The sequence below is a fragment of the Rutidosis leptorrhynchoides genome, chromosome 3 (genome assembly GCF_046630445.1).
Source record: "Rutidosis leptorrhynchoides isolate AG116_Rl617_1_P2 chromosome 3, CSIRO_AGI_Rlap_v1, whole genome shotgun sequence".
NCBI lineage: Eukaryota > Viridiplantae > Streptophyta > Magnoliopsida > Asterales > Asteraceae > Rutidosis > Rutidosis leptorrhynchoides.
Window position 1 is genome coordinate 505,365,760 of NC_092335.1, and position 15,291 is coordinate 505,381,050.

The following is a 15,291-nucleotide window of genomic DNA, read 5'->3' on the forward strand; positions in this document are numbered from 1 at the left end:
TAAGGTTCGATGGATTGCTCGTAGAGGACCTGAGTTCTCTTGGGAACGAGAAGATTAGATGAAGAAGAAATACCCGCACTTATTTCCAGAAGATACGTCAACACCTCCAAATGCTTAAAATTTCGGGACGAAATTTATTTAACGGGTAGGTACTATAGTGACCCGAACTTTTCCATGTTTATATATATTAAATGAAATTGATATTTACATGATTAAGTGTTTCCAACATGTTAAGCAATCAAACTTGTTAAGACTTGATTAACTGAAATAGGTTTCATATAGACAATTGACCACCCAAGTTGACCGGTGATTCACGAACGTTAAAACTTGTAAAAACTATATGATGACATATATATGATTATATATATATTTTACATGATATTATGATAAGTAAGTATCTCATTAGATATTTTAACAATGAGTTATATACATAAAATTGAGTTTATTGAATTAAGAAACTCGAAACGATATATATAACGATTATCGTTATAACAACGTCTTACTAAATACATATGAATCATATTAAGATATTGTTACACTATGTTTAATCATGATAAATTATAAGTAAACATGTCATTAAGTGTATTAAAAATGAACTACATATGTAAAAACAAGACTACTAACTTAATGATTTCGAAACGAGACATATATGTAACGATTATCGTTGTAACAACATTTAACTGTATATATATCATACTAAGATATATTAATACATCATAATATCATGATAATATAATAATTTAACATCTCATTTGATATAATAAACATTGGGTTAACAACATTAATTGAGATCGTTAACTTAAAGGTTTCAAAACAATACTTACATGTAACGACTAACGAAGACTTAACGACTCCATTAGAATGTATATACATGTTGTGTTTTGATATGTATTCTTACACTTTTGAAAGACTTCAAGACACATATCAAAGTACTTTTACTTAACAAAAATGCTTACAATTACATCCTCGTTCAGTTTCATCAACAATTTTACTCGTATGCACCCGTATTCGTACTCGTACAATACATAGTTTTTAGATGTATGTACTATTGGTATATACACTCCAATGATCAGCTCTTAGCAGCCCATGTGAGTCACCTAACATATGTGGGAACCATCATTTGGCAACTAGCATGAAATATCTCATAAAATTACAAAAATATTAGTAATCATTCATGACTTATTTACATGAAAACAAAATTACATATCCTTTATATCTAATCCATATACCAACGACCAAAAACACCTACAAACACTTTCATTCTTCATTTTTATTCATCTAATTGATCTCTCTCAAGTTCTATCTTCAAGTTCTAAGTGTTCTTCATAAATTCTATAAGTTCTAGTTTCATAAATTCAAGAATACTTCCAAGTTTGCTAGTTTACTTCCAATCTTGTAAAGTGATCATCCAACCTCAAGAAATCTTTCTTATTTATAGTAAGATATCTTTCTAATATAAGGTAATAATCATATTCAAACTTTAATTCAATTTCTATAACTATAACAATCTTATTTCGAGTGATGATCTTACTTGAACTTGTTTTCGTGTCATGATTCTGCTTCAAGAACTTTCAAGCCATCCAAGGATCCTTTGAAGCTAGATCCATTTGTCTCTTTTTCAGTAGGTTTATCCACAAAACTTTAGGTAGTAATGATGTTCATAACATCATTCGATTCATACATATAAAGCTATCTTATTCGAAGGTTTAAACTTGAAATCACTAGAACATAGTTTAGTTAATTCTAAACTTGTTCGCAAACAAAAGTTAATCCTTCTAACTTGACTTTTAAAATCAACTAAACACATGTTCTATATCTATATGATATACTAACTTAATGATTTAAAACCTGGAAACACGAAAAACGCCGTAAAACCGGACATACGCCGTCGTAGTAACACCGCGGGCTATTTTGGGTTAGTTAATTAAAAACTATGATAAACTTTGATTTAAAAGTTGTTCTTCTGGTAAAATGATTTTTCTTATGAACATGAAACTATATCCAAAAATCATGATTAAACCCAAAGTGGAAGTATGTTTTCTGAAATGGTCATCTAGACGTCGTTCTTTCGACTGAAATGACTACCTCTTACAAAAATGACTTGTAACTTATATTTCTGACTATAAACCTATAATTTTTCTGTTTAGATTCATAAAATAGAGTTCAATATGAAACCATAGCAATTTGATTCACTCAAAACGGATTTAAAACAAAGAAGTTATGGGTAAAACAAGATTGGATATTTTTTGATTGTTGTAGCTACGGAAAATATTGTAACAAATCTATACAAATCATATCCTAGCTAACTTATATTGTATTATACATGTATTCTAATATATTATGTAATCTTGGGATACCATAGACACGTATTCAAATGTTTTGACATATCATATCGACCCATGTATATATATTATTTGGAACAACTATAGACACTCTATATGCAGTAATGTTGGAGTTGGCTATATAGGGTTGAGGTTGATTCCAAAAATATATATACTTTGAGTTGTGATTTAGCCTGAGACGTGTATACACTGGGTCGTGGATTGATTCAAGATAATATATATATCGATTTATTTCTGTACATCTAACTGTGGACAACTAGTTGTAGGTTACTAACGAGGACAGCTGACTTAATACACTCAAATCTTTAAAACATAATAAAAATAGTTCTAATTATATTTTGATAATATTTTGATATATATGTACATATTTGTATAGGTTCGTGAATCGATCCGTGGCCAAGTCTTATTTCCGAGGAAGGAAATATCTGTGAAAGTGAGTTATAGTCCCACTTTTAAAATCTAATATTTTTGGGATGAGAATACATGCAGTTTTTATAAATGATTTACAAAATAGACACAAGTACGTGAAACTACATTCTATGGTTGAATTATCGAAATCGAATATGCCCCTTTTTATTAAGTCTGGTAATCTAAGAATTAGGGAACATGTAGCGACCCGACCAAATCGTCATTGACGGCGCCGTCTACTTAGGTCCCGTTACGTGGTCATAAGTCTTTAAAACAACGTTTGACCAAAAGATATGTCGCATTCATTTCAAATGTAAAGGTTGTTCAAGTTTACAAGAATAGTTCCACCACAAGTTACGATACAAAGTTTTAAGTACAAATGAAACTTATGCGACAAAATTTAAAAGTATCCAAAAGACGCCCCATGTATGCATATATACTCGACATCCAATGCAAGTATCAAAATAATGAGCGGAAGCATGTATCATGTATCGTTCAAGGACCTGAGAAAAACATAGAAATCTGTCAACGAAAACGTTGGTGAAAATCATAGGTTTAAGTAAGTAAGTACAAGTGAACCACAAGATTTGCATCAATGAAATAATAGTAATACATTCCAAAAGTTTGTTTCACGAGCACCCAATTATCAATGCTTAACATTTCCTTCCATTGAACCCCATCACTTAGTGCTAGAACATACACTGTTTCTCGAAAATATATTTCATTCGTAAACGGTAGCGAACCGTTTAAATGAGGGTTTGTCAAACCCATATGGATCCATACAACATAAGTTCTCGCTTACACCCGGCAAGTGTAACTAATGATAATCGAATTGAGGATTTTGTTCTAAACTCGTATGTAGAATGTTTGTTTTCCTGTACTTGTGTTCACTTAGTAAAAGAAATGTTTATGTTTTCTCATCCCAAATGTAAGTTCAAAAAGAGTAAGAGTGGGACTATGATCTCACCTTGAATGCACGAGTAGTAAAGTACTTCAACAAGTAAATGTGTGCAAAGAACAATGCTAGTCTTGACCTAAACAAATAGGTTGTATCAATAACGATAGTCACGATTGGTCAAAGATGTTCAATTAGTCCTATGGCTCGTTACGACTCGATTAATATAGCATGTGAATCAATTTGTCAAGTTTCATGCACGATACAAGTAGTTAAGTATGTTAGAACGATTGTATAATCGTTTGGTTAAGTTTGACTAAAAGTCAAACTTGGTCAAAGTCAAAGTCAACGGGGTCGGGTCGGGTATCCGACAATTTTCCCAAGACGAGAAGTCATATAAGAGCCTAATAGTCAAGTTTCATGTTAAACGGAGTTTTAGTTAAGCGGAAACATTTTTGTGACATTTAAAAACAAAAGAGAGTGGCCTGGGGCTTTTGCGCGGCGCGCACTGGGTTGCGCGGCGCGCACCCAAGTGCAATTTCTGGTCAGAACTCAACCAAGAAGGCAAACATCTGGGATCTCTGATTCTGCGCGGCGCGCGGGTAAATGCGCGGCACACAATACCTGGGAATCCTGCAGTTTGCAGAAAAAAATGGTCCAAGTCACGAACCAAAATACAATATAACACATTTCATGCACCGAAAACACTTAAAACGCATAACCTATATCATTAGAAAGGTAATTTGACAAGGAAAACAACTAAGCACATTTCATCAAGCAATTCATCACTAACAACAACCAAAAACCGCATTAAACGTTCATAATCAAAGTTTCAAGTTCTAAAACGCATTTTATGATTCGGGCAACCAATTTACATGTATGATATGCCGTTTCGAAGATAATCATACACACATTGCAACAAAATTCTTATCTACAATATTTCATAGCATTTGGTGCATCAAAAGTTCATCTAAAGCTTATCAAACCCTAATCCAAGTTCACAAAATCACTAATCATGTTCTTGGAGTTTCCTTAATCAACCTATACATCAAAACGAAGCTAATGATACTAGTAACACTTTTAAAACATGCACTTTAACAATCTAACAACATTTGATCATTCAAAATCAAAGATTTAGCAAGCAAATTTTCATAATGAACTAGTTACACCAAAAACAACGAATCGAGCATACAAATTACATACACGACATCACGATGAGCCATAGACACTAATTAACAACTTTATAAGTCAAGAACACGAATTTAAAGAAATCTAGAGTTTTAGAAATGTTACCCAAACTTGATGATATTGGTATCAAAATGTAGAGGATGAAGAGAGGATCACAAATATGTAGTTTATTTTGTTGTAAGCCTCCTAGATCGAATTTAGATGATGATTGAATGAATTTGGTAAATGAGTGTGTGTTCTTGCTAGAGAGAAAGAGAGAGAGATGGAGATGATAATGAATGGGTGAAAGGGGTTTGACCCTTTGACCTAGTCAAGGGTTTGATCCCTTGTCAAGTTTAGTCCCTCAACTTTCGTTCGGGTGCGGGAATTACCTAAACGAGATAATTTAAAACGCGTATCAACGGGAGATGTTATAAACATATAACGGACTTTATATTAGTATAACGGAAAAGTAAATGGAAAAAGGCGGGATGTTACAGAACAGACACCCTAATTGACGCGAATCCTAAAGATAGATCTATTGGGCCTAACAAACCCCATCCAAAGTACCGGATGCTTTAGTACTTCGAAATTTATATCATATCCGAAGGGTGTCCCGAAATGATGGGGATATTCTTATATATGCATCTTGTTAAGGTCGGTTACCAGGTATTCACCATATGAATGATTTTTATCTCTATGTATGGGATGTGTATTGAAATATGAAATGTTGTGGTCTATTGTAACAATTTGATATATATATATAGGTTAAACCTATAACTCACCAACATTTTTGTTGACGTTTAAAGCATGTTTATTCTCAGGTGAATATTAAGAGCTTCCGCTGTTGCATATTAAAATAAGGACAAGATTTGGAGTCCATGTTTGTATGATATTGTGTAAAAACTGCATTCAAGAAACATATGTCGATGTAATATATTTCTATTGTAAACCATTATGTAATGGTCGTGTGTAAACAATATATTTTAGATTATCATTATTTGATAATCTACGTAATGTTTTTAACACCTTTATTCATAAAATAAAGGTTATGGTTGTTTTAAAAATGAATGCAGTCTTTGAAAAACGTCTCATATAGAGGTCAAAACCTCGCAATGAAATCAATTAATATGGAACGTTTATAATTAATATGAACGGAACATTTCAGCAGGTAGCCAGGACCCTTTAAATCGGAAGCCCACAACTCGCCACTAACAAATCCAACTATTACTACGAACCAGAAAATTTTGGATGTCTATCAATTTAACCGCTTAAAATAATTTTTCCGTCGAAGTTTAAAGAAGATAAAGAAAATTCTATGTCCTAAAAACTAGAGCGTCGATAAATAAGAAAGAAAAAGAGTGCGTCGTAAAACGTCGAAAAATAAAAATAAAAAGAAAAACGTCGAAACTTAAAAGTCTAAAAACTATAAATTAAAATTACATCTAAAGGTATTAAAGCTTAAAAGGAATTCTATATCCAAAACGGCAATAACTTAAAAAGTACTAAAATCTTAAATCGGCGTCGCAAAATTCCAAAGCACCTAAATCTTAGTCTATAGAAAAAGCACTTAAGGGATTTTACGGCAAACACTAAAAATCTATAAATAAAAATAACTACGGCAAAAATTAGCTTATAACTAATTACGATCGATAAAATATACAATATAAGAATAAATAATTAAAAAGATACAAAATTTAAAAATAAAACTAAAGTTATAAAAATAAAATTTTTATAAAAATATTATTTTTATATTATTATTTTATAAAAGTACTAATTTATTAATTAAAATTTAAATAAACTTGGAAATACAAATTTATTTTAAAACTAGAAACTAAATATATAATAATTAACTAAAAACCCTAATTAGGTTTAATAATAATAATAATTAATATTAAACCCTAACTGCGTAATTATAGCGTACTATGTTTTGTCAGTCACAGCACTCATGCGATCGCATGATTTTTGGTACTTGGATTCATGCGGTCGCATGGACAGTTGATCCAGTTCAGGTCTTAGGCTGGTACAGTTGTTTGGCCCGATTACTTTTTACTTATTTATATTTTTTCTGATTTTTAATAAAATAAAAATAAAATAACTTAAATAAAACTTATATAAAAATAATAATAATTTACTTATTAGTTTTATAACTCTAAAATATAAACTTTTTAATTATTTAAAAATATAGAAATATATTTTTCTTTTCTTTTTGTTTTTATATTTTTGTTTTTAATATTTAAAACTTACTATATTTTTACAAAAATAGATTAAAAATAATTTTTTTTCTTTTTTTATAGCATTTCACTTCGGCGTTTAAGATGTTCCCCGGCAGCGGCGCCAAAAAAATACTTGATGTTATGCGAGGTGTATACGAAATAGTTATAATTTTTATTGCGAAATACTATTAAATACGATACAATTGTACAGTAGTTATTTATTTATTTATAGAGTGGATATACCTAAACCTTGCTACAACACTATAGGCAGTGTACCTAATCGTAAAGTAGTGTAGTTTTTAGTAAGTCCGGTTCGTTCTGCAGGGAGCTAGCCAAGTTTAACGCTATATTTTTAAAACTATATTTGTGTGTGTGTGTGTATATATATATATATATATATATATATATATATATATATATATATATATATATATATATTATAAAAGGGGATTTTACCGTTTACTGACCGGTTTGTTGATTTTATGTCTTAAGTCACAATTAAAACCTAATGTAAAATATTAAAAATAAATATAACTTAATTTAAAGCGTAAAGTAAATGACGATAATTAAAGGGCGATAAATTAAAGTGCGATAAATAAAATGACGGTAAATAAAATTGCGATAATTTAAAAGTACGATAATTAAAAGTACGATAAGATATAAAATAAAGGAATTATGCTTATTTAAACTTCCGTAATCATGATGTTCGACGTGTTGATTTTAATTTATTACCATGGGTTAATTATCCTTTGTCCTGGATTATTCGATATGTCCATACGGTTTTGTCCATAATAGTCCATCGGTCATAATTATAAAGTGCGAGGATCTTCTTCAAATTAACCTTATATCCGAAGTCAAATATTCCAACTAATTAGGGATTTGAACTGTAACAAGGTCTTAATACTTTGTTTAATGAATACACCAGGTTATCGACTACATGTAATCTAAGGTTTTACTACTTTGTTAACACTTACACCAATTACCCTTGAATATAATCCACCCCTGTTTTAATGAGTCCATTAACTATTAATCCATCCCCGTGTCCGGTCAAATGAACAATAATTTGTATTTATAAATATCCCGCCCACCGTACTCGATTAAGCGTATGTGGTTATTTATAGATACTTCAAATTGTAACCTTTATATTAAATTAACGAGGTATCGTTTAGTTAATATAAAGCCCATTAATAGCCCATAGTCTAATTTCCACATGTGTCGTTCTTTTGTCCAAACCCAATTATGGTACAAAGCCCTATTACCCAATCTTAATATTTAGCCCAACATCACGATTACTTCGGCTTAAATAAGCATAATAATAATTTAGCTACGAGACATTAATTTAAAAAGGTTGAACATAACTTACAATGAGTATTAATAGCGTAGCGTTACACGGACAGAGTTTCGACTTACAAACTTAAAACATTTGCTAACATAACCTTATTATTATTAATCTTAAATTAAAATTAAAATTATAAATATATATATATATATATATATATATATATATATATATATATATATATATATATATATATATATATATATATTGAGAGAGTAAGAGATTAGAAAAAGGTGTACATAAACTCGCCCGAAATTTGCAATTTATAGAACCTGACCAGCTACAGTACTCCATGCGATCGCATGGAATTTCTTCCTCCAGGCCATGCGATCGCATGGCCGTCATTTCCTGCTCACAAAGCACAATAAACGTGGGCTGCTGTAATTTAATATATATATATATATATATATATATATATATAATATATATAATTTTATATAATTATATATATATTATATTATATTCTTGTACATAGTTGACTCGTAATTTTAGCTCCGTTGCATCGCGCGTTGATAGTTGGTTCATGTCCCGGTTCCGGATTTTTGAACGTCATTGCGTACTATTTAATATCTTGTACTTTGCGTTTCGCGGCTTGTACTCTTGTAATTTCTAGACATTTCTCATCAATAAATTGAACCACTTGGATTGTACTTTGTATTTTTTTAGCATTTTGGTCATTTGCGTCTTCAATTCGTCGAATCTGTCTTTTGTGTTCACCTTTTAATATTTAAACTAATATCACTTGTAAATAGAATAATTACAACTAAAAGCTTGTCTTTCTTGAAGGATAATGCTATAAAATATATGTGAAATGTCCCGTTCATATTGATTATAAACGTTCCATATTAATTGATTTCGTCACGAGGTTTTGACCTCTATATGAGACGTTTTTCAAAGACTGCATTGATTTTTAAAACAACCATAACCTTTATTTTATCGATAAAGGTTTAAAAAGAATTACGTATTATCAAATAATGATAATCTAAAATATACCGTTTACACACGACCATTACATAATGGTTTACAATAAGCATATAAGCATGGACTCCAAATCTTGTCCTTATTTTAGTATGCAACAGCGGAAGCTCTTAATAATCACCTGAGAATAAACATGCTTAAAACGTCAACAAAAATGTTAGTGAGTTATAGGTTTAACCTATATATTATCAAATAATAATAATAGACCACAAGATTTCATATTTCAATATACATCCCATACATAGAGATAAAATTCATTCATATGGTGAACACCTGGTAACCGAAATTAACAAGATGCATATAAGAATATCCCCTATCATTCCGGGAAATCCTTCGGACATGATAAAAATGAATTCGAAGTACTAAAGCATTCGGTACTTTGGATGGGGTTCGTTAGGCCCAATAGATCTATCTTTAGGATTCGCGTCAATTAGTAGATCGGTTTACTAATTCTTAGGTTACCAAGCAAAAGGGGCATATTCGGCTACGATCATTCACCCATATAATGTAGTTTCAATAACTTGTGTCTATTTCATAAAACATTTATAAAATTGCATGTATTCTCATCCCAAAATATTAGATTTTAAAAGTGGGACTATAACTCACTTTCACAGATTTTTACTTCGTCCGGAAGTAAGACTTGGCCACTGGTCGATTCACGAACCTATAACAAATATGTACATATATATCAAAGTATGTTCAAAATATATTTACAACATTTTTTAATACGTTTTAATGTTTTAAGTTTATTAAGTCAGTTGTCCTCGTTAGTAACTTACAACTAGTTGTCCACAATTAGATGTATAAAAATAAATCGATATATATTATCTTGAATCAATCCACGACTCAGTGTATACACGTCTCAGGCTAGATCATAACTCAAAGTATATATATTTTTGGAATCAACCTCAACCCTGTATAGCTAACTCCAACATTACTGCATATAGAGTGTCAATGGTTGTTCCAAATAATATATATAGGGGTCGATATGATATGTCAAAACATTTTCATACGTGTCTATGGTATCCCAAGATTACATAATATATTAGAATACATATATAATACAATATAAGTTAGCTAGAATATTATTAATATAGATTTGTTACCAATTTTCACGTAGGTACAACAAGCAAAAATATCCAATCTTGTTTTACCCATAACTTCTTCGTTTTAAATCCGTTTTGAGTGTTTCAAGTTGCTATAGTTTCATATTGAACTTAAGTTTATGAATCTAAACAGAAAAAGTATAAGTTTATAGTCGGAAATACAGGTTACAAGTCATTTTTGTAAAGGTAGTCATTTCAGTCGAAAGAACGATGTCAAGATGACCATTTTGGAAAACATACTTCCACTTTGAGTTTAACCATGATATTTGGATATAGTTTCATGTTCATAAGAAAAATCATTTTTCCATAAGAACAACTTTTAAATCAAAGTTCATCATAGTTTTTAATTAACTAACCCAAAACAGCCCGCGGTGTTACTACGACGGTGTATATCCGGTTTTACGGTGTTTTTCGTGTTTTACGGTTTTAAATCATTAAGTTAGCATATGATATAGATATAGAAAATGTGCTTAGTTGATTTTAAAAGTCAAGTTAAAAGGATTAACTTTATTTGCGAACAAGTTTAAAATTAACTAAACTATGTTCTAGTGATTACAAGTTTAAATTTTCGAATAAGATAGTTTTATATGTATGAATCGAATGATGTTATGAACATCATTACTATCTTAATTTTATTAGGTAAACCTACTGAAAATGAGAAAAATAGATCTAGCTTCAAAGGATCCTTGGATGGCTTGAAAGTTCTTGAAGCAGAATCATGACACGAAAACAAGTTCAAGTAAGATTTTCACTCGAAATAAGATGGTTATAGTTATAGAAATTGAATCAAAGTTTGAATATGAGTATTACCTTGTATTAGAAAGATATCTTACTGTAAATAAGAAAGATTTCTTGAGGTTGGATGATCACTTTACCAGATTGGAAGTAAGCTAGCAAACTTGAAAGTATTCTTGATTTTATGAAACTAAAACTTATAGAATTTATGAAGAACACTTAGAACTTGAAGATAGAAATTGAGAGAGATCAATTAGATGAAGAAAATTGAAAAATGAAAGTGTTTGTAGGTGTTTTTGGTCGTTAGTATATGGATTAGATATAAAGGATGTGTAATTTTGTTTACTTGTAAATAAGTCATGAATGATTACTAATATTTTTGTAATTTTATGAGATATTTCATGCTAGTTTCCAAATGATAGTTCCCACATGCATTAGGTGACTCACATGGGCTGCTAAGAGCTGATCATTGGAGTGTATATACCAATAGTACATACATCTAAAAGCTGTGTATTGTACGAGTACGAATACGGGTGCATACGAGTAGAATTGTTGATGAAACTGAACGAGGGTGTAATTGTAAGCATTTTTGTTAAGTAGAAGTATTTTGATAAGTGTATTGAAGTCTTTCAAAAGTGTATGAATACATATTAAAACACTACATGTATATACATTTTAACTGAGTCGTTAAATCATAGTTAGTCGTTACATGTAAATGTTGTTTTGAAACCTTTAGGTTAACGATCTTATTAAATGTTGTTAACCCATTATTTATTATATTTAAAGAGATGTTAAATTATTACATTATCATGATAATATGATATATAATATATCTTAGCATGATATATATACAGTTAAATGTCTTTACAACGATAATCGTTACATATATGTCTCGTTTCAAAATCATTAAGTTAGTAGTCGTATTTTTACATATGAAGTTCATTGTTAATACACTTATGAAGGTATTTCGTATGCCCGAGAGACATATTTAATTAATGTGGCTAATATGTTTTGATCCAAGTCGGGTCATACCTAATAACAAGCTTACCGACACCTTATACGTATTTGATCTTAATGATTGGATCATTAAACAAATACGCGACACTTGGATTTTAGAAAATCGGGTTTCTAAAATATTATCACTTGAGATAAATTATTTGGATAATTTATATATATAATTGTTTATAGGTTTAAATGGTTATATTGTGTTATATTTTATAAAAGGTTTTATAAAATATATAAGTAACAAAATAATACATAAGTTTATAACAAGTTTATAAACTTTTATAAACTTACAAGTATTATTATTTAACATGAAGTGTGGCAGAATTTTAGTCTCCAAGAAAGACCACACTTGCTTGTTTTTGTTACTTTTAATACTACACAACTCCTCATAAATATGTCTAACACTTCCACCAAGGTTTGACTCAATTCTCTCAAGTGATACATGCATAAAACATCATCTTTTGGGGTTTCAAGTGTAAATAAATCCTAACCAAAAGCTAGGGTGTTGGTGCAAAGTTTGGGGTATTATCTCTTGGGGTTTCATAGTTTTGAGACTCCATTCACCATCATCTTTTGACAAGCTGCTGTCCAGAATTTTGGGTTCAAAGGAAGTGGGTTACAAGCTTGGTTTAAAGGTGATTAAGTGTCTAAAACATAACTAAGTTCAAGGGTGGTGTTGGTGCATCAAAAGCTTGGAGTTTTAACACACTTGTTCATCATCTTCTTGTATCGAACAACCCTCAACTAGCTTGAGGAGGAATTGAATCTTACTTCCTTGTTAATTATATGTAAGCTTATTTTCATGACTTGATACATACATGGAATTCACTTAAAAATGGTTTAAGATATAAACTTGTTTTCTTAATCATCATGCTTCCGCTTAATTTAACTTTCATAAAATTGGTTTTGTGATTATGTTAACATTAAGAACATGTTGTTATATTAAATTCCATCAATGGTATCTAGATCCGAAGTCTATGAAATATGCTTCTTATATATGGTCTTTAAAACCCACCGACTTTGCATTCTATGTACATGCATGAAAGTAGAATGTAAAAATATTTGGGTTTGGGTGGGTTCATGATTTTGGCCGAATTTTAAGGGTTCCAAAAGTGGGTTTGGAACTTGCAAATTGGTCATATTTGTTGTATGTTGTTCTTCACAATCAAGCCTTGACCTTGTGGTTGTATGCATGTGTGTTTGAATGATTATTAATAATTCATTTGGTATGTAATATTAATTCATTCATTTGGTTTGTAATAGTATTATTTTGATTATATAATTTATTTTATATTTGGTATGTAAAATAGATTAGGTTGTATTTTCATTTTCTAGAAAAATGTATTAGGATATGTTTTTTGTAAAAATGAAGATACAAGATGAAGACTTGGAAGATGCATTTGGATGCAAGATTAAGTGGGAGATTTTGAAATCTCCTACTTAGTGTTATAACCCTTAACCGGTGACATTTGTTTTCGGCTAAACAAATGTCTACCAAATTGGCTTGATTGTGAACACATTTGTTTGCATGCGTGGTTGTTATATTTCTTGTATGATTGTGGATTGTGTATGTTACTACAACAAGTTATCACTCAAGTTAACAACAAGCATAACTACAATTTAATTGGTTAAATTATTAACGACATGCAAAACGTCAATTTAAATGGCTAAATTAAAAACGGCTAAAAGGACATTAATAAACGGTTATTAAGAACATGATAAGGATCATATATATAAAATGGTTTATATCAAGTAATTGGCTAAAATTACAAGACTTGAAAATGGATTTCAAATGAACCATACACTAAATGCATGTTGGTGTATGGCATAAATGTTTTCTTAAACTAGAATTAACGAAAACTTAAAATCCCTTAATCGACAAGGCAAACAAGTTAAACGCCATCCTTTTGTGTGACACTTGAAAATATTAGGGAACTTATAATGGGATAAAGGTTACCTAACCGTTGTGAGCAAACTAATATGATTGAGGTAAATTTCGCACACTTGTGGGATAAAGGTCACCTAACCACTTGGATGTTAAATTTACACGTTTACACAAGTAGGACGACTTGATTTGGGAATCATGAACTTAGGGTCACCGAAGCATGAGGAACAAATAGGCGTTGATGGGATGAATATGCCATGCAAAAGGATTGCATGATCCCATAATTTAGAAGTTGCAAAAGGATTGCAATTGTCATATAAATGACTACCTAGCTAAATCAAATAACGGGATAAAGGTCACATAACCGAAATTTGATTTACCGTTGGATTCTAATATTTAATAAGTCAATTAAAATTTAAAAGGGTATTGTTTATTAAATTTAAAATCGATACTTAAATGAACTTTATTAAATTTTGTAGATGGCCGCCAATAACAACAACATGCAAAACACACCTATTAACTTGAACAACCTATCGTTAAGGTCTCTCCTCGAGAAAGACAAACTCAACGATACGAACTTTATGGATTGGTTCCGCAATCTTAGGATTGTCCTCAAACTTGAGGATAAGGCGTATGTGTTGGAAGACCTCATTCCCGATCAACCCGATGAGGATGATACGGAAGGCATGGCTTATTGGGATAAGTATTGCGCCGATTCGGTGCAAGTCGCTTGCCTAATGCTTGGGACTATGATACCTGAACTCCAAAAGGATTTCGAGCATTATACTGCATACGACATGATCACGCAATTGAAGGAGATGTTCCTTCAACAACCACGTGTCGAGCGCTTCGAGACCGTTCGAGCGCTTCATGCATGTCGTATGGACGACTCCCAATCCGTTTCATCTTATGTCCTTAAGATGAAAAGCCTCATTGATCGCGCAAACCATCTTAATCTCAACATATCTAATGAGCTAGCCATGGATCTTATCCTAAACTCCTTGTCAAGGAGGTTTGACCAATTTGTAATTAATTACAATATGAATGGGATGGATAAGACCATTGGAGAACTTCATGGCATGCTTAGGACGGCAGAAACTAGCATGGGTAAGAGGGCTTCACCCGTGCTAATGATCAATGATGGTGGGTCCAAAGGTAATAACACCTCTAAGCCAAAGGCAGCTAAGAGGAAAGGACCCGCCCATCAAGGAAAGG